At 45.1% G+C, this 20,212-nt stretch overlaps 1 pseudogene; it reads right to left on the minus strand.

Moving 5' to 3' along the window:
* Positions 1–739: 739 nt before the first annotated feature.
* LOC120845420 overlaps positions 740–20,212 on the minus strand; it is a 28,363-nt pseudogene continuing 8,890 nt past the window's right edge.

Below are 20,212 nucleotides of genomic sequence, written 5' to 3' on the forward strand. Positions count from 1 at the left end.
ATTTAATCTTTCCTTAAACTTTATTTTTAATAGATCTCAGTTTATAATAAATTTACCTTTAAACTTCTTGGCACGGGGAGAATTATGTGTGCCAGTTCACACTTGCGGTTCAACGAAATGCAAGGGACAATGACAACTGAATTTTTTTTTTATTCCAGAACAAATACAAACGAGAAAATCTAATAAAAATATCAGCTTCCAGAATGTGCAATCATAATTATAGCGCGTAAAAATAGTGCAAATGTAAGTTTAGAAAATAAAGAAAAAAGACCCCTTTAAGCTTAAACGTAAAAGTTGGTTAGCTACATTGTGACCCTTGAAAGGGCACTGACAGTGTATTTATGCTTGTCAAGGTATTTATTTGTACACGAGAGCCTAGCCAGAACATAATTTGCGACTCTAAAATCGTTTTCTTTTTGCCTGAAAACCACCGATCGAGAACTGGCCGCTTTGAGTCACCCTCCCTCTTCCCTTTGTAAGATAGGTATAAAGTGTGGCCTTTTTCAGGGTGCAGAAGTACTTGCAAAACAAATCTATGGCTAAAAGTAGGCTTGAGGTTTTAAATGATAAACGAGATGAAATGCCCAGTGTCCTTAGACAGCATAAAAAAAAAACTTAAACAGAAGCGGGTTCCTAGCCAGACGTTCAGCATAGTTGAAAAAAATAAAAATAAAAAACAGAAGTTTTTGTCTTGCAAAGAACTATGCGACTTTTAAAAATGAACATAAAATATAAAGAAGCTCATCAAGGGACTTCAAATATAAGCTAAAAATAAAAATATTTCATATTTTTGAATAAATATATCACAGCCCACTTTAAAGAAAGAAGTTTCTAGCCTAAGCTCACACGGTTGTATAAAAGTTAAGAAAACAGAAGTTATGATACCCAAAGAACTATACAAGTTTTAAAAATTAACACAAGAATACAGCTTATGAAATAGACTTCGAAAATCGCAGAAAAAAATATATGCACATTTTTAAAATAAACATATCTCAACGTGTTTAAAAAAAAAAAAGATGTGCGAGGTTATTCGTTGGCGTCTCTTATTAGAAGTTGCATTATTACATTTTCTTGTCAGATACCGCCGAACGCTGGTGACATCTTCATTGTTGAATTTCTCCATGACGTGGGCTGGGAAAAAAAGACGGTACTCACAATGTAATATGATCCACTGAGTGCTTGTCAACATGTGCAAATTAAATCTAAACACGAATCGTTAAAACATCTGACACTTGGGAAGAGTGTATTATAAACCCCTTTCTGCGAAATGCGCGACCAAAAGCGTTGCACGATGGGCGAAACCCTCTCCCTGGTCATCCATTCACATTAATTTTTTTTGTCATTTATTGAAACACGACGAATGACAGACGATCAACTTTGATGGTGTCGAGTTAATAATTCGGTGACTCCAAGCTTCCACTGTACTTTTTACACTGTCAACTAATGACAAGCAGATCACAACTCGGGAAGTTCTTTCGCACTTCTCTTTGGGTCTTGCAGGTGCCCGCAAATAGTGCTACGAAATAAAATTGAGCGAGATGCTCAGTGCTGCCCTGCCATATTCCTTTGTCGGGCTAGAGAGCGCCTTTCCTTGCGGCCTTTGCTCTCGCCTGGGAGTTATGGGACTTTTCTGAGCCGTGTGGGGGTGCAACCTATACTACCTTGCCCAACACATAATTCACTTTTACATTTGAAAAAGAACATCATGAAGACGTCCTTCAAACTTTTCCATGCCATCCTCTCGGGGTTAAATTTAGGGGGGGGGGGGGTGGACTATACTGACCGATAATGTCGTCCACCGCAGGTTTCGGCAGAGCCGCCTTGCTGCCGGACCCCGTAAGGCAGTTGTCCTTCAGGGCCTCGCTGCCGAAAACCAGCACAGCGAGCTCTTGTGTGTACACAGATGCCGCTTACCCCCTCAGGATCTCCAGCTTTGTGCGGAGCACAAGGATGTCTTCAAACTTGTGCTGTAAATTCAAGAAAAATGGGACATGTCATCCTCATCTTTTCTTATTCCAACCTTCTGTTAGTTGCTAAGACATCTGGAGAAATAACACTAAATTTCTTCCACCTCCCTAAACAAACTGTTGCCCATTAGAAAGGCACTGATACCATGCAAATGGTTGGGATTCTGTTGCTACACAAATGAATGATTAGAAAATAATAATCTTTTAGAGACGGTTGATGTTTACCTGTTTTATCCTCTGCCACCGGGGCTTTTACTGCTGTAAAGGAATATGCAAAGCAGGACCATATCCCATTGCTTTTACCCTATACACTCTGGTCAAACTAAAAAACCGGACCACGAAAAATAGTATTTTTCACAAACAGCTGTTACTTTGAGCCTTTTCAGGGAATGATTTTATTAGACGTCACAAAAGCTATGTCATCAATACTGTGACCACTCCAACTGCCAGGCCTGGGCTTGCACTTGATCTCCTCACAGTTCAGATAGTTGCATTTGGCTGCGTTGTACGGTCTGGCAGTTATATGTGACTGCGAGTCACCGAGATATATGTGCTTTGTATGAAGAAGTGCTAACCAATAGAAAGCTAGCTCAGCCTACCAAGCAGGAATTTTACGGCAGCTTCGCTGCGCAACGTGGTAAAACAAGAGTTTAGATTAGCCTCGTCCAAAGAAAGTTGATTCAAACTAGGGCGCGCGGACGAGACTTGTAGTGGTTGGAGCATATGAATCAAGCATAAGAGTGGAATCGAGAGTGGAAGCGAAAATTCTCTGAGCTCTGCTTGGGAGGCGGCACAGATATAACCACGCAACAGGGAATTATGCACGCACAAAGCTGGAGCGCAATGCTCTGTAGAAATTAAGTGGAATGAAAATTCGCCGCAGCAATCATGCGCCGAGATTAACAGTTTGTAAGTGCACTTGTCACTTTTCCTATATATCTATATGTGGATTGCGAGAAGCACACCTCGTTCATGTATTTTTGCTGCAAAATCTCTCTCAATGACAAATAAAAAATGTATATAATTCTTCTTTTGAAAATTCACACTATAGACAGTTGCAATCATGGCGCCCCCACTTATGACATATCCGTGCATGCTATGCAGCATGCACGTAAAATAGGTTTGGCATGCTTCCGATTGCACGAGCTTGCGATTGGAAGAGCAGATACATAGCAGTGGCCAGTCATCTTTCTTGGACTCGTCTATACTCCGTTCACCCTTAAGCTGAGACTGCAGCCAATGCCACAAGTACAAGAGGTTGCTGATTTGAAGCGTTCCACACAATGAGCGCTCTCGGTAAAAATGCATATCTCAAAGCCAGGGGCACGGGCTAGCTCGCACTCCCAGCTTTGGATGCAGTCTCAGCTGGAGGGTGAACAGGGTATAGTAACGGTGAACAGCAGGGGCGGTTTGCTCATCTCGCAGCTGTGGCTGGTGTCGCGGCCAAGAGGGATTTTTATGTCACGTGACCAGCTCCATGGGGACCAAGAAATACCTCGTGTATTTCGACATCGATTTCCCAGCCTAATGGCTGGGAAATCCATGTCGCTTCGAGTACAAAAGTTTCATTTCGCTCGCACAAGCTGACCGCAGAGGTTTTCAACTAGAGTCTATTTAACCAGCCCTTGATACTTTAGGAGCGGCAGGTAAAGTTACGGCAAGGGAAGGTACATATGAGCCAAAGTAAAGAAGAAATTCCGCAAAATAAAAGCGGGGAAGGGGGCGGAAGTAACCCCCCCCCCCCCTCTGCTTACGCCACTTGGTGGCACTATATTTTTATATTTGCACCAGCGACGATGTTCCGAGCCTTTTTTGTAGTTGATCGGGCAAGAGAGTCGGAGTGAACTTGTCGTCGCGGCGTGAAAGTTTCGACTTCAAATCACATCAGAAACTTTTTTAGATGCGGAGCATCTCTTGCTCGGGTCTATGTCCCGCGGCGTCGTAGTCCGCACTCACACTACGCATGCGCAACTCTCCTCCTTCCCTCTCTCCAACAGCTGCGCGTTACTCTCTCCTCTCTCTACCAGCTGCGTGCACTTCGCGCGCGTTCGCTTCTACTCACACCGTGCGCGCATGCGCAATTCTCCTCCTCTAGCCTCCTCGCCTTCAAGTGTGAATATAAGCAGCGGTAAGGGGGGGGGGGGGGGCGCTGCGCGCGTTCAGTTCACCGCTGTTGACTCCACTTCACTCCGTTCTTCCGATGAACTGTGATGGAAGCAACAGTCCCGTCAGTTAGTGAGTTGACGCAAGCAAGCGTCAGCACCACCCCACAAACTAAAAGCAACGCTAGGTCCACTGAAGACAAAGCAGCGAAGGGCACGCGACGCTGAGCGCAAACGCTTGAAGCGAGTGGCAGACCCTGAACTACGGCAACGAGAAGCGGCGTCCATTCGTCAACGTCGAGCGGCGGATGCTGAACTACGACAACGTGAAGCAGCGGCGGTTCGAGAACGTCGAGCAGCAGAACCTGAGGTTCGGGACCGTGAAGTTCAACGCAAACGTACGAAGCGAGCGGCGGAACCCTACCTTCGAGAACGGAAAGCCGCGTAGGTTCGTGAACGACGAGCAGCAGAACCTGAGGTTCGGGACCGTGAAGTTCCACAACGTTACTAACACCGTTAAAAACACCGTTAACAACGATCCGCGATGCTCCGCATCACCCCATGGTTCCCCTCGGGAAGATGGTGTAATTTTTTTGTTTTATTTATATTTTGCGCATGTGTCTTACTTTTTAACTGTGATCCTTTTTAGAAATCGTCCTTGCTATATCTGCGTTTTTGTTTATTTGCTCAATATCTATTTTAATAGTTAGTTTTCCTAAATGCAGGGAAATGCATTTTTGAATTCCAAAACGTATGGCTACGCTACCTGTTGCCTGTCTTCGCCATTTTCGGTTCTGAAACACCTTCATTTCCCTAAACCGTTTCTTGATCGATTGCTAAACCGTTTCAGACATACTGACCGACCGAGGGACTGTCTACGGCTGACTTGCGGGCTTATCAACACTGTCGGTCTGTGTGTGCCAACCTAGAGACATGTCATCTAGGTCGTGACGCCTTGCTCAGCCCCGTTTGTGTGAAAGTCGTACTGATGCTGCAATCTTGGTTTCATTTTAATGATCATTATGTAGCCATCGCATTAGGGCATTAAATTGGCTTGACCTTTTTTTTTCTTCCTCAACAGATGGGACAATAATGAAAACCATGTAAGGAGCAGTGGTGCAAGTAGATGATTTGGAAACAATCAAAGTTAAAAAGGAAGAGACACGCAGAAAATATACATAATAAAAATAATAGTTAGCCAATTTGAGCCCAGGACTTTCACGCCCCGACGACAAGTGCCAGCTCTCTTGCCACTTGACTACAGCAGAAGGCTCGTAACTTCGTTGTTGGCGCAGATTTATAATATTTTGAGATGTTTATTCAATTGCGCATACCACGCAATGATCTCCCATCTTTTGCTTTTAACCTGGGGAGATATCAAGACTAACCCTGGCGCTAACTCCCCCGTAAACAATACCATTCTGGAAACGCTGACGCGTCTTGGAGCAGGCCAAGCAAATATGCTTGCTGCGATTATATCTTTGCAACGTGATCACCGAGCGGCCGATGACGGGGCCATACTTCTTAACAATAAGATTACTAACATTGAGCATGACATCATGGCATTGAAGAGTGCATCAGCTCAGCCACAATCACCTAACAGCCCTCTGAATACAATCCCATCGGAACTTTCAAAATTAAAAGTGAGGTGCGACGACGCCGAGAACAGTCTCCGTCGATCAAACCTACTTTTTTTGGTATACAGGATTCCCAGAGTGAAACGTGGGCGAAGTCCGAAGAAGTTGTTATTAATTTCTGCTTACATAGATTGGACATCGAGCTGGATCCTTCCAACCTCGAAAGGTCCCATCGCTTAGGACGCTTCACTGAAAACAAATCCCGCCCTATAATTGTCAAGTTGCTACGTTTTAAAGATAAGGAATCAATTTTGGCGGCCGGTCACAAACTAAAAAATACTACTTTCGCCGTCCGCGAAGACTTTTCTGAATCAGTTCACCTAGCGCGCGGCAAGTTGTACCAGTTTGCAGAGCCGCAAAACGTGCCCTTTAAAATCCGCTTTGATAAGCTTCACATTCATAACAGGCGTTACATTTACGATCCCATTAGTGACTGCGTAAAGGAGCTTCAAGCAAAACTAAATGGGAATAAAAAAAACGCCTCCCGACACCAAGCAACTGTCGTATCAAAACTAAAAAATCGCAGTCTCAAGTTGTTACTTTTACAAATGTTCGTAGTTTCCTGCCTAAGAAAGATGAAATATGCAGTCTTCTCGACGACTACAACTCCGACATAGCTATATTTACGGAGACTTGGTTAAAACCGGACGTTAACGACGATGAGCCTTTTTATCCGAACATGAACTTTTCTGTATATCGTTGCGATCAGCCTCGGCAGCGTCGTGGTGGCGTCCTTCTGGCCATAAAAAAAGAAATGCCTTCATCTTACGTTCAACTATCCTGCGATCTCGAGCTATGTTGTGTTTGTCTTTCATCGCTCTTTAGCAAAACGCTTGTTGCAGTGTGCTATAGACCTTTCCATCGCTTATCGCCCAGGCAAAAAATGTCGAGTCACTGGACTGTTACGCAGGCGCGGCGTACGATTTTGTCGCAAGAGGCGCTATTGCGCGTGCTCAGAAGGCGTTTAACAGTCCAGTAAGAAAAGATGGCAGCTCGCAGAAGGCGTTTGTTGGAAAGGTCTATAGGCCCCCAGGTTTTGACTGTTTTTTTGTTAATAAACTACATAGTGCCCTAAACGAAATCACGATACGATTTCCCAAAGCGAATCTTTTACTGTTCGGTGATTTCAACTTCCCTGAAATCAACTGGCAGTTACTCACATCTACGTCACGTGATTCCAAGCAATTTCTTGACTTTTTTATGTTGTTCAATCTTAGTCATATAATCGACAAGCCTACTCGTGATGATAATATCCTTGATTTAGTCTTTGTATCATCGCCCGATCTTGTGCAATCTACTATTTACATGCCTGGTCTTAGCGACCATAGAATAATGAATATATTGATCACACTGCCTGTTCTAGTTAAATCCCCCATGTCTAAAGTCATACGCGATTTTAATAAAGCTGATTACGCTGGTATTAATGCTAAGCTCACCGTCTTTTTCGACGTCTGTCTATCTTCATTTTCGTCGCGGTCCGTAGAGGACAATGTGTTGTTATTTAAGCAAAAGGTTACTGACCTGATCAACTTACATGTTCCCTTGCTGCGGATTCGTGGAGATGTTGGGCAACTATGGTACAATAAAAAGCTGAAATCAATTGATAACAAAAAGAAGCGCCTTTATCGAAAAGCGAAGGCTAGTGGTTTTCCTTCTGTGTGGAATAAGTATTTTCAGTCCCTAAACGAGTACACTGCGTCAATTAAAACTTTCAAGAAGAAGCATTTTCATCAGGACTTGCCCAACATTCTTCGAACCAACCCTACTAAATTTTGGAAAACGATTACACCCAATCCTAGTGCGCAGTTCATTGAGCTAGTTGACAAGGGCGGTGTCGTTGTGCCCGGCGAACTTGCCCCGTCAGTAATGAATGATTACTTTTCTTCCATTTTTACAACGGAGCCACCTGATAATATTCCCTCCCTCCCTCTACTTCCGTTTTCCCAAATGCCTCCGATCACTGTCGTTGCATCTGGAATTTCTAATCTTATAGATAAACTGAAGCTTTCTTCTGCCCTGGAACCTGATACAATTTGCTCGAAAATACTGAAGAACACGAGAGACATCTCCTGTTTATTTCTTCGGCGAATTTTTAACCAGTCATTCTCAGACGGCTGCATTCCAACGGACTGGAAGATTGGCCGGGTCATTCCTGTCTTCAAAAGCGGAGATCGATCCCTTCCTGATAACTATCGTCCCATATCGCTCACATGCATTGCATCGAAGCTTTTAGAGCATATCATCCTCTCTAACGTTATGAATCACCTAACCTGTAATAACTTTTTTTTTCTAAAACCAGCATTGTTTTCGCCAGGGTTATTCCTGCGACACCCAACTTTTTTTAATTTTTTCACGACCTGCACACTAACCTTGACTCACTCTCTCAAGCGGATGCCATCTTAATAGACTTTTTCAAAGCTTTCGATCGGGTTCCTCACCTACGCCTACTCGCAAAACTATCGCGACTAAATATTGATCCCTTAATCGTATCTTGGATTTGCAGCTTTCTTTCATCCAGAGTCCAATATACAGTCGTCAACACTTTAGAATCAAACCTTACTGATGTTTTGTCTGGGGTCCCACAAGGCAGTGTCCTAGGTCCGCTTGTTTTCTTGATCTTTATTAACGACCTTCCAAATTCTATCACCTCTAACATACGTTTATTTGCTGATGATTGTGTCATTTATTGCCAAATAAATTGCTCCTCCGATCACATTCTTCTTCAGGAAGACCTCGATAATATAACCAAATGGTGTGATCAATGGCTAATGTTACTAAACCACTCTAAATGTAAGTTTGTCTGTTTTTCTCGAAAACATCCCCCATCTCTTTTCAAATATTCTCTAGGCTCATTAACAATTGAGTGTGTTCAATCGTACAAATACATTGGTGTTTATTTTTCTTCCCTTATGTCTTGGACCCTCCACGTTGACTCCATACATTCCGAAGCTTCCAGAACGCTTGGTTACATTCGACGTTGTCTGCACTCAGCCCCTCCAGCTTAGCGCCAGCTGGCCTACAAAACTTTTGTGCGACAGAAGATTGAGTATGCTGCTGCCATTTGGTCCCCACACCAGATTTACCTCACTAACACCTTAGAATCTATTCATAATCGTGCTGCCCGATTCATTCTTTCTAATTATGAACGCACTGCCAGTGTGTCGGCCATGAAGGCTTCCTTATGCCTCCCCACTCTCATTTCTCGCCGAAGAATATCACGCATCTGACTTTTCCAGAAGATTTTTTATTACCACCCTCTACTCAGACAGTCTCTGCTGTTAGAATCGCATCGTTCATCCCGACGACTTTTTCACTCCCTTAGTCGCATCCGTGGTTCCACTGTCACCTTTTAACAACTCATTTCTTCCCCTTGCCATAATAGAGTGGAACAATCTACCGGACCATGTAGTGCTCATCAGTGACCCCGACCTCTTAAGACATGCTGTATCGTGTATATTTAATATGTAATCAGTGCGATGCTCCTACCTATGGCCAGTGCTCAGCCACATCTTGTTTCTTTGTTTTGTTTTTTTTGTTTTTATTGTATAAAAGTTCTACTTGTGTGCTTCTTTGTATTTCCCCCCCCCCCTTATGTTATGCCCCTGGCGGGGCCATTAAGGGATAATAAATGAAATAAAATAGACTGGCACCTCTTTTATCTCGCGTTATTGTTCTTTATTTTGGTTCATATTTGCCTTCCCTGATTGTAACTTTACCTGCCGATTCTAAAGTAGTAAGGGGTGGTTAATTGGACTTTACTTGAAAGCCCCTGCGGTCAGTTTCTGCGAGTGAAAATAAACTTTTGTACTCGAAGCGACACGGATTTCTGTGCCATTAGGTAGGGACGCTAGGTACTTCCTTGCCCCCATAGAGCTGGTCACGTGACAAAAAAACCCTCTTGGTCGAAACCGCGGCCGCGAGTCGGGCAAACCACCGCAGCCCACTGGAGGAGATTTTTTCTTGACTTGGAATATTTTCGAAGTTCACTCCAATAAACACTCCTACAGTTAGTTGCAGAATAAGTTGGTGAAGGAAAGGAAGGCTGGGGAGGAGGAAGCAGACGGAATACTCGAGAAAAACAAACCTCCTCCTCCCTGACATTCCGTCTGTCTCCTCCTTCCCAGCCCCTTTCCCTCGCCAAGTTTTCTTAACCAGTAGCTGGATAGAGCAATGGTTAAAAAAAATTAAACATTCCGTAACAGGGTGACACATATCTCAGATGTTACTGGAATGGAACTAAAAGAAATGGTTTTCCTAAAAGTGTGAACTATCCCTCATATATACAGAACAATGTAATAGGCCAATGTCACAAGCAAGGTTGGCTATGCCACCGCTGCCGCGATACATTTCGTATAGTGTAGCCCGTCTGCACATGCAAAAACTTTCCTGCAGCTCTGCCTCAGCAGAGTACGAGACGGTTTGAGCCATATTGGCTTTTGGCTTTTGCGAAAAGCCAAGAGCTCCTGACATGAGCCGGTATGGCTTTTGCCAGAAGTATTTATCAAAGTTGATAAGAGCACTGAAGAGGTTTGGAAATAATAGGTTTCAAACTTACAACATCAGTCACGGCTCCCTGGTGCACCACAAGCTGTTTCGCTCCTGCTCCCAGCTGTCGTAGAACTCGCACAAGTTGTGGCAACTCTTTCAACGCAGAAATTGAAAAAAGCTAAGCATTAAAGGTCTGTTGAAATATGTCTGTGGGCAACAATTCTCCCCATTAAGCGCCCATAACATCAGGTGTTTAACATCATCTGAAAACGGACCTGTAAAGATTCCTTTCAGGTATTTAGAGCACACAGTAATGGCCACAAACGCTATCATCATTATCCCACTGGGGTACACTTTCGGGTTTGCCCGCTGATAGAACAATTCGTACTGTGACAATCATTGGCCATACAACTTTTTTTTCTTTTCTCGACAAACATTTATTTTGAGACATGCCTGCCCGAACCAGGTAGAAAAAAGTAATTCTTCCCCTAGGTTCAGTGTTTTTTAAAGGGCCACCGCAACAATTTTAACATTGAAAGAATTTGACGCCTGTATATTTTGTATTGTTTACCCGGCACAAGCGAGAGAAAACGAGGCGCACTAGATCGAAATACTGCTATTCTGTTGCATGATTGCAAAACAAAGATGCTTAATTTCCCCACCTTCGGCTAACTGCGGCGATCATGAAATGGGCAGTGCGACATCATGTGAAGTAAGCGAGTTCAAGCAACTTCATTCTCTACTTAAAGGGACACTGACAGCCCCCAATATTTTTTTTATTTTATTTTTTGCCCGGCGCTTTATTACGGCGTCGGAGGAACAATTATTTTGCAACAGAGTAGCGTATAGTTTTAATTAAGCCAAAAGACGCAACTGCTCGAAACCGAAACCCGCGCACGGAGGTCGGAGAAGTGGAGAGGGGAGACTGAGTGGCGGTAGTCACGTGGCCACACCCGACCGTGCGCTTTTCTTCTTTTTTTTCCATCTGCGTAGCAGATGACATGCCTGGCGGCGTAGCGGGAACTGTTTGCCGTGCGATTCTTTCGCAGCTATGTTTGTTCCGCTCGCTATTCTGCACTTCGAGATTAGTTGTTTTGTACATTGAGGAGTTGGAGATGAGTAGTAAGTGACCATGGTGAATTTCCGTGATCAGCTCCGAAAAGAATACACCCAAGATGTTGCGTAAAGAGCTGGCTCACATGTCTTGCGTCCGAAACAAAGTGGCATCTTGCGGCAGTTTCCAAAAGATCAACGGGATCGGGACCAATACCCGGCTGCAATTCCTGCAAAACATTTACGGGCACCTCGGAAAGCCGGCGCTACCCGAACTTCTATGCTCCTTGTATTTTGTGGAAAGTAATTACATTGAGATCGCAGGTGTGAAAAAGGAAATCCCATACCATTCAGTTCAGCGACGTTTCGTCCACATTTGTTTTTGTTTTGTTTTGTTTCTACAGTTTGAAAAAAAAAATATAATAAAGAAAAGGTACTGGGAATCGAACCCGGCCCAGCCGCGTGTGAAGCGGACGCCTTTCCACTGAACTACTGGGAGAACTCTTTCCACAGTAATAATGCAGCCGGTAAATTGTAAGTTGGAAAGTTTGCTGCCGATCTTCCTCCAGAAAAAGCACTGCCGGATCCAAGTCGGGAAGCACCAGGCATTGGCGACATTCGCACCTAGTAAAAAAAATCGTAGGCGTGCATATTCAACTCGAAGTACAGACTTCATGCTTGACGTTTCTGCGAGCGATGTCTTCAGACACGAAAAGGGAGCGACGCCTCGGTGACGTCTTCGTGCAAATCGTCTTAGTGGTCGGGCGTGACGTACGGTATGAATAACAATTCTTTTGATAAGTCCCTAATTTCTCGTTTTAAAGGCAGACAGAATTCGCCGGTACCGCAAGCGACAGTTCTGAAGTAGATGCTGCCATCGCCGTCCCCGCGAGTCCCACGATACGCGAAACGACGCACGCACAGAATGCTTCCGGTTCTCTGTGGAACTCTTTTTTCAATCAAAACATATGCAGCTTTTTAGAGGCCACAAAAAATGGGTTTCATATCTTCTTTTTTTTTTGCTATTTTTAATAGTGAGTGTGTGCCTTCAGTGACCAACGACTTCCATTAAATTTGGTGGTCGCGTCGAAACCTTAGAAAACGGCCCGTGACCACGAAAAAGAGAGTGAGCGAGGCTCGAACCGCCCAGTTCTTGATCGGCGGTTGTTGTTGTTGTTTGCGGGTTTTTTGGCGCAACAGCAACGGAGGCCATACTGCGCCAGACTAAATTAACTAATGAAACTCCTATGGTTACCTCATTACAAAAATGCGATCCTGGAAACAACTGGGACTAGATCTGGTGTATAAGGCCAGTACTAGTAATATATGATAAAACTCGATCAAGAGGAACGAGAGGGTGCTTTCCCAGCAAAAGAGCGGGATAAAATGGAATACAAAATCTAAAAAGCTCTGGAAAATGAGTGCGTCGTTCAGTGTCGAATTCCGGGCAGATCCACAAAATATGAAGAATAGTGAGATTGTCTCCACAGTGCTCACAAACTGGTGGATCCTCCCCATAAAGGAGATATATGTTTGTAAGGAAGGAGTGCCCAATTCGAAGCCGGCACAATACAACTTCGTGAAAGCGGTTCTTAAGTGAGGAGCTTTCCCAACACCCAAGGACTGGTTTGCTTACATGGAGCTTGTTATTAGTCTCCATGGCCCACTCTGTCTGCCACAAACTAAAAAGCGATGACTTAATTAATGATTTGATATCCTGGTAGGGCAAGCTTGCTTGATATTTAGAGCAGTTACCTGAAGACGCAGCGAGCCTGTCTGCCTCCTCATTACGCTTTATTCCCACATGACTCGGAACCCAGCAGAATTTTATATTGTGACCTTTACGTAAAGCTCCGTTAAGTTTACTTCGCACCTGTTCCACAAGCATATTCTTAGTGGCTTTTGGAGAGCATATTGCAGTAATGGCACTTTGAGAGTCCACAAATATTACGGCCCGTCTAGTTTTAGTTTTTACGATATAATCCCATGCAAAAGACACAGCATAGACTTCAGCAGTAAGTATACTCGCAAATTCCTCTAGACGTTTAACTTTTACAAAACGACCGGAATTCACGGCACACCCGACAAATGATGAAGTCTTGGCACCGTCTGTGTAAAAGTGAGCATAATCTTTATATTTCTCTTCTAGGTCAAGGAATTCCTGCTGAATCACAGGAGTAGATATGCTATTCTTATTAAACTTAGTGAAAGTCCAGTCACAAAGAACACGCACCACATTCCACGGTGCCACGCAGACTGTGTTCTGAATTAGGTTAAGTTCGTCCAGATGATGTTGAAGTGAGGAAAAAAATTGCTCTATACGAAAACTCAAGGGTCTGACAATGCTTGGCTTATTTTCAAAGAGACGATGGAATTGAGATCTTTGTACTGAATGATACGTTGGGTGATCAGGGTTTGGTAGGATCCTAGACGCGTAGGTTAAGCTGAGGTATTGACGTCTTTTACACAGCGACATTTCATTTGATTCCGCATACAAACTAAGTACAGATGATGTCCGAAAAGCATCTGTTGCCAAACGCAAGCCAAGATGATGTACAGAATCCAACATCTTGAGAGCAGATGGGCGAGCCGATTCGTACACCACGGCGCCATAATCAAGACGAGATCGCACAAGCGCGGTGTACAAATGCAACAGACATTTCCGATTCGACTCCCATCATTTATGAGCCAAAACTTTCAGAAGGTTTCTGGAACGAAGGCAAATTTCCTTGAGAAATTTCAGGTGGGGAATGAAGGTAAGTTTTTTGTCAAATATGACACCAAGAAACCTGTGCTCCTTCCTAACAGGAATTAGAGTACCGTTTAGTTCCAAAGCTGAATCTAAGGAAAGCCCGCGACGTAGGGAAAAAGGCACACAGATTGTCTTTGCAACAGAGAACTTGAAACCATTTTCGCCTGCCCACTTACAAAGTTTGTTTATAGCTAGTTGTAACTGCCGCTCACAACTAGAAAGATTGCAAGAAGATGAGGAGATCTGTATATCGTCAGCCTAAAGAGAGTAGGAAATGGACCGAGGTAGCATTCATGCGAGAGAATTCATTTTCAGTACAAACAAAGTGACGCTCAAAATGCCTCCCTGTGGGACTCCGTTTTCTTGAACAAAAGGTTTAGACAGGGTGCTGCCAAGCCGGACTTGAAAGGTTCTGTTTGTTAGAAAGTTCTTAATGCATTGCAACATCCTACCACGGATATTGCAAGCATACAAGTCTTTCAGGATACCATATCTCCAAGTGGTATCATACGCATTGTCTAAGTCAAAAAACACTGCAACACAGTGCTGCTTGTTCGCAAATGCCTCGCGCATAACGGTTTCCTGGCGAACCAAATTATCGAGAGTAGATCGACCTCGGCGAAACCCGCACTGAGTTTTGTCAAGGACTTTTTGGCTTTGTAATATGTATACTAACCGCCTGTTTATAAGTCTTTCAAATGTTTTCCCGACACAGCTCGTCAGAGCAATGGGACGGTAACTTGATGGTAGTGAGGGGTCTTTTTGTGGCTTTAGGAGCGGGATTACATGTGCATGCTTCCAGGCATGGGGAAAGCAGGCTTTTTCCCACAATAAATTGAAGAACAAGAGAAGACTTTTCAGGGACTCAGGAGAAAGGCGACGAAGCATTTCTTAATGAACTGCATCGGGCCCTGGAGCAGAAACCCTCGTTATGTCAAGTGCCATTTCAGGTTCACACAGTGTAAAAGGCTGGTTATAAGGCTCAGAGTCTCCTCCAGATATGGAGATGTTTTGTCGCTCTGCACGAGATTTAAATCTACTGAACGAATCACTTTAGTTTGCCGAGCTGGATGTGTTATATAAATGTTCACCAAGGATGTTGCCGATGTCAACTAAAGATGAGGAAGGGGCATCAAAAGTTGGAATTGCAAAGCACTATAATCTCCATTTATTTTCCTGTATCTAACCCAAACCTCTTTGGCAGGCACAAAACTATTTATAGAAGAAACATACTTCATCCAGGATTTCCATTTCGCCAGGATTCCAGGATTTTCCAGGATTTCCATTTCCAGGATTTCCATTTCAAAGAGGGCAACGCTCAACACTCCTCCTTGAGGAACACCATTTTCTTGAGAAAAAACATTCACTGTGTGGAGCCCAATCGGACTTGAAAGGTTCTTTCGCTGAGAAAGCTCTGTATGCACTGAAGCATGCGGCCCCGTACACCACAGTTGTACAAGTCACGACGTATTCCATACCTCCATGTGGTATCATATGCTTTGTGTAAATCTAAAAACACCGAGACACAATGCTGCCGGTGAACAAATGCCTCGCGTATGGCGGTCTCTAGGCGAACCAAATGATCGGTGGTCGCTCGTCCCTCCCGAAAGCCGCACTGGTTTACATCAAAAAAATTCTCACTCTCTAAGAAATGGACAAGACGACGATTCACAAGCCGCTCCTAAGTCTTCCCAAAACAACTTGTGAGTGCGATGGGACGATAGCTCGTAGGAATGGAAGGGTCTTTCCCAGGTTTCAAAAAAGGGATTATGTGGGCATGTTTCCAGCAACGAGGAAAGGCAGCAGCTTGCCAGAGATGATTAAAGAAAGTTAACAGACCGTTCATAGATTCAGGGGACAGTTTCCTCAACATTTCATAGTGGAGTCTGTCTGGCCCTGGTGCTGACTGCTTCTTTGCACCAAGAGCGACTTTGAGTTCACACATTGTGAATGGTCTATTGTAAAAAAATGAACCACCCTCCGACATCGAGATGGGCTGCTTTTCAACAGTCGACTGGAACTTCTTGAATTTTTCGCTAAAATTAGAGGAGGTACTAATAAGATGGAAATGCTCCCCAAGAACATTTGCTTGATCTTTCAGCGATACAGAGGGGGAAGAAAACAGAGGAGTTCGGAAAGATTGGTAATCTCCTTGAACTTTCCGCAGGCGATCCCAAACTTCTTTAGCTGGGACAAAGCTATTTAGAGGAGTTATATATTTTTCCCGTGATGTCCTCTTCGCCTGTTTCCGTGTCCAACGTGCCTTGGCCCTACATTTTTTTTTAAATTCAATCAAGTTCAAAGCAGTGGGATAACGGAGAAATATACCCCATGCCTGGTTCTGTTTCCTGCGAGTGACTGTGCAGTCCTCATTCCACCAGGGTTTGCATCTCCGGGGTATGACGCCGGATGTTTGCGGAATAGAAGATGCAGCAGCATTAATTAGACATTCAGTGACAAACGCCGTCGCCTCCTCGGGGGACATACTGCGAAAAAGCGATGGATCCAGTACGGCATTTAAACCAAAAAGAGCCCAGTCAGCCTTCTCTAATTTCCACTTTGGAAGGCGGGTCGAAAGCGAAGGAAGGGGTATTGAACTTTCTAAAATTATGGGGAAATGATCGCTGCCAAATGGGTTATCTAAAACCTTCCATGAAAAGCATGGCAGTGAAGCTGATGATGATATGGAAAGGTCTATTGATGTAAAGGTGTTATGAGCAGCACTAAAAAACGTTGGCTCCTTTTTATTAAGAAGACAAAGCCCGGAGGATAATAAAAGTCGTTCTAAAACTCCACCACGGGAATCGTGACGAACACTACCCCACAGAGGGTGGTGGGCGTTAAAATCACCTAGAATTAAAAAAGGCTTAGGCAGCTGATCTATGAGCCCTTGTAGCTCGTGGAGCTGCAGTGGAACGTTGGGTGGCAGGTAGAGAGAGACGAGGGTGACGAGTCGGTCAAGGAGAACGCGAACTGCTACTGCCTCGAGTGGTGTTTGTAGAGGAACCTGAGCACACACAACCCCGCTCTGCACTACAACTGCGACACCACCAGAAGGGCTAGGAGAAAGGCGGTCCTTCCTAAAAACCTGGTGCCGGCGTAAGACCTGAGTGTGTTTGTCGTTCAGATGGGTTTCCTGCAAACAGAGTGCCACAGGACGAAGCTCATCGAGAAAAAAATTAACGTCATCAATATTACGAAGAAGGCCGCGACAGTTCCGCTGCATGATACCTAATTGTTTAGTCATAGCAGTGCTAAAATTAAAATAAACTTTAACTTATAAACTGCAAAAAAGGGTAAAAACAGGTTACTAGGGTTTAAAATCAATTTTTATGCGCGGAGCGTTTTTCTTTTTCACGCAGTCATTCTGCTTCCCACTAGAGGTAGTGGGAGCAGCGAGGGAGGACTCCGATCCCGAGAGGATAGCCTCGTCGTCGGATCTGAGCCCACACTCTTCCATGGGCTCTTCCGGTGGTGTCGTCAGTTGACCCTTATGGGCCAACTGCTTCGACGTCTCACCGGGCTTCCTCGGGGCAGTGGTTCGGGGTGGCTGGCCCGGACCCCGGGGGAAAACAGAGGCAGGGGGGGCCATCCCCTTCTCGGGGGTGGATGCTGGCGTGCCAGCACCCTCCCTGGGCTTGGGAAATCGTACCGCTGGCACCGTCCCTGTGGGTTTCGGTGGGGAATCCGACGAGACCCGCAGATCGTCCGGAGACGTCTGTGTTCCCGCCGACGCCATTACTGGCCGTGCAGGTCCCCTACGCACGACCTCGGCATATCCGCCTTTTGCCAAGAAAGAAAAACGTTTTTTGGCCTCATGGTAGGGAATATTTTCCTTTGCCTTTAGAGTGAGAACTTCTTTCTCTTGCTTCCACAATGGACAGGAGCGAGAGTATGCCGGGTGAGGACCGTCACAGTTGGCACATTTCGAATTGTTATCGCAGGTGTCAGCAGCATGATCTCTGCTGGAGCACTTGGCGCAAGTGTCGGCTCCCCGACAGCTCCGCGACCCACGGCCAAACCGTTGGCACTTCAAGCACCTCTGATGGTTCGGCACATAGGGTTGTACACGGCACTGTAGATAGCCTGCCTTCAGAGTTTCAGGTAGTGTGGTCGAGTCATAGGTCAGGATGATGTGTTTAGTTTTTCTTTCAACACCACCTCGGCGGATGGTGATGCGACGCGCAGCTACAACCCCTTGACCAGAAAGGCCCTCAACGATTTCTTCCTCGGATGTTTCAAGCAAGTCATCCTCAGAGATGACTCCCGGTACGGTGTTTAACTTGCGATGCGGTGTTACGCTAACTTTGTAGTCTGCAACGGCGTTCAAAGCTAAGAGAGCTTCACATTGTTGTTTTGTATTAATTTCAACAAGAAGGTCACCCGATGCCATCTTTTTGGCATTCAAATTTATTCCAACATTACCTTCAAGAAGTTTTGATACGGGGAAAGGGGATAACTTTCCAAGTGGCTTTTCGTCTTCCGAGTGTAATACAAGGAACTTTGGGAATTTTAGAAATTCTATACGTTTCGTGGGATGGTCTTTTGCTTCGGTGCGGACCCTTTTCAGGGCCCGATCAGTGGTTTTTTGCCTGGAACCAATAAAGATGGGAGGAAAGTTCAGTGCCCGGGTGCACCGCCCACCACGGAGCCCAACGAGGGGGTAGGTAATGTGCCATAGCAAGAAAGGCTTGGCTGACACAATTACTCTACCAGTGCTGCCCGGGCACTATAACCGAGTGTGGATGCAGGGACAGGACCTGTTTCCACTCAAGGTTAGCCCTTGCCGCCTAAGAAGGTGAAAAAGGAAGAAAGAGAGTGCAGAAGAAAAGAGAAAGAGGTGGAAGGAAAAGTGAAAGACGGAAGAAGAGGGTAGAAGAGGCGACTGACTGAATCATCCTGGTCGGGCCAAGCCAGGACACCCGTCTACGAGAAGCAGGGGTCGAAGCGGTGTATTGCCTCACCCGGGGGGCCCCGAAGGGTCCAAACATACCCCGGGATCAGCTCAACCACCAGGGTCCCCTTTTCCCCGGACACGGGTACGCCACGCACAGCCGGACGTGGGTGGGCGAACCCACATGGCTCGGGGTTCGTAGTGACGCCACTCACCAAGCACCTACCAAAGTAGGTGCCCCCTGCGTGCGGGTATGGTGTCCCACGTAGCTGGTGTCCGTGGTGACGCAACTCACCAAGCACCTAGCACCTAAGGTGCAGGCGCCCCCTGCGGGGCTCGGGGTCCGTGGAGCCACCACTCTCCAAACACCTCCTTTCACAGGTGCCCCCTGCGGGGACCTTGTGCGCAATGCGAGCAGTTGCTTCTCCAACATTTCGTGGCACTGCTACTGCGACTCGCATCTTCCGGGAGCTCTCTATGTGGCCTTTTCCTTTTCACTCTTCTCAGCTCAGCTGCACATTACTGCTTGTGCCGGCCCTTATACCACTGCTTCGTCGGCCTGTTCTGGAACTCGTGGCATCATCACTGACATTGCCACTAGTTTCGGGTATCTTGGGGTCAATACCAGTGGCAGCCTTGATGCTGGCTATTGCACTGTCATTGTCAGCCTCAAACAATTATTTTATTGCTGCTCTTCTAGAAGGTACCTCACACAGGTTGCTTTCTGCGATGCTTTCACATTGCACGTCTGAAAACAAGTGAGGAGAATGTCACAAAAGTGGCCATGGCTGCAAGAAACTGCCACTTATTTAGAGACAGTGATCCCGGGAACTTGTAGATTTCTCTGTAATGTAGCCAGCTCACTTTGCCTACTTCTATGGTGGCCCCCAGCAGCAGATGTTTTCTGGAACACGTAAATATCTTAAGTAGAAACTGTGCAGCAATTGTATTCAATGTATAGACGCAATACCTTAATAAACAATTTTTAGGATGTTTTGGAATAAAATTGTGCGCGTATTATGTAAACACACGTAGCATATTTCGCTTTGAAACAGTATGGGATTATCCAACATCAAAGAAAGCTAGAAATAGAAACATTGAGAGACTGACTTCACGCAGCATTTCTTTTTATTTCTTTTTGGAGATTGTCAATGGGAATGTAAAAGCCGGTAAGAAGTCATGGTGGGAATTGCCTATACTACGTTTATTACAACAACAGGGCAATTACAAAATTTGTACCACTTAAAGAAAAGTAACCAGTTTTTGTCGTCTTGCATTCTTCCCAGAATCTCTACTTCGCGGCAGCCAAGTAAAGATTC

Source organism: Ixodes scapularis, unplaced genomic scaffold (genome assembly GCF_016920785.2).
Source record: "Ixodes scapularis isolate PalLabHiFi unplaced genomic scaffold, ASM1692078v2 ptg001158l_1___fragment_5__unscaffolded, whole genome shotgun sequence".
NCBI classification, from domain to species: Eukaryota; Metazoa; Arthropoda; class Arachnida; order Ixodida; family Ixodidae; genus Ixodes; species Ixodes scapularis.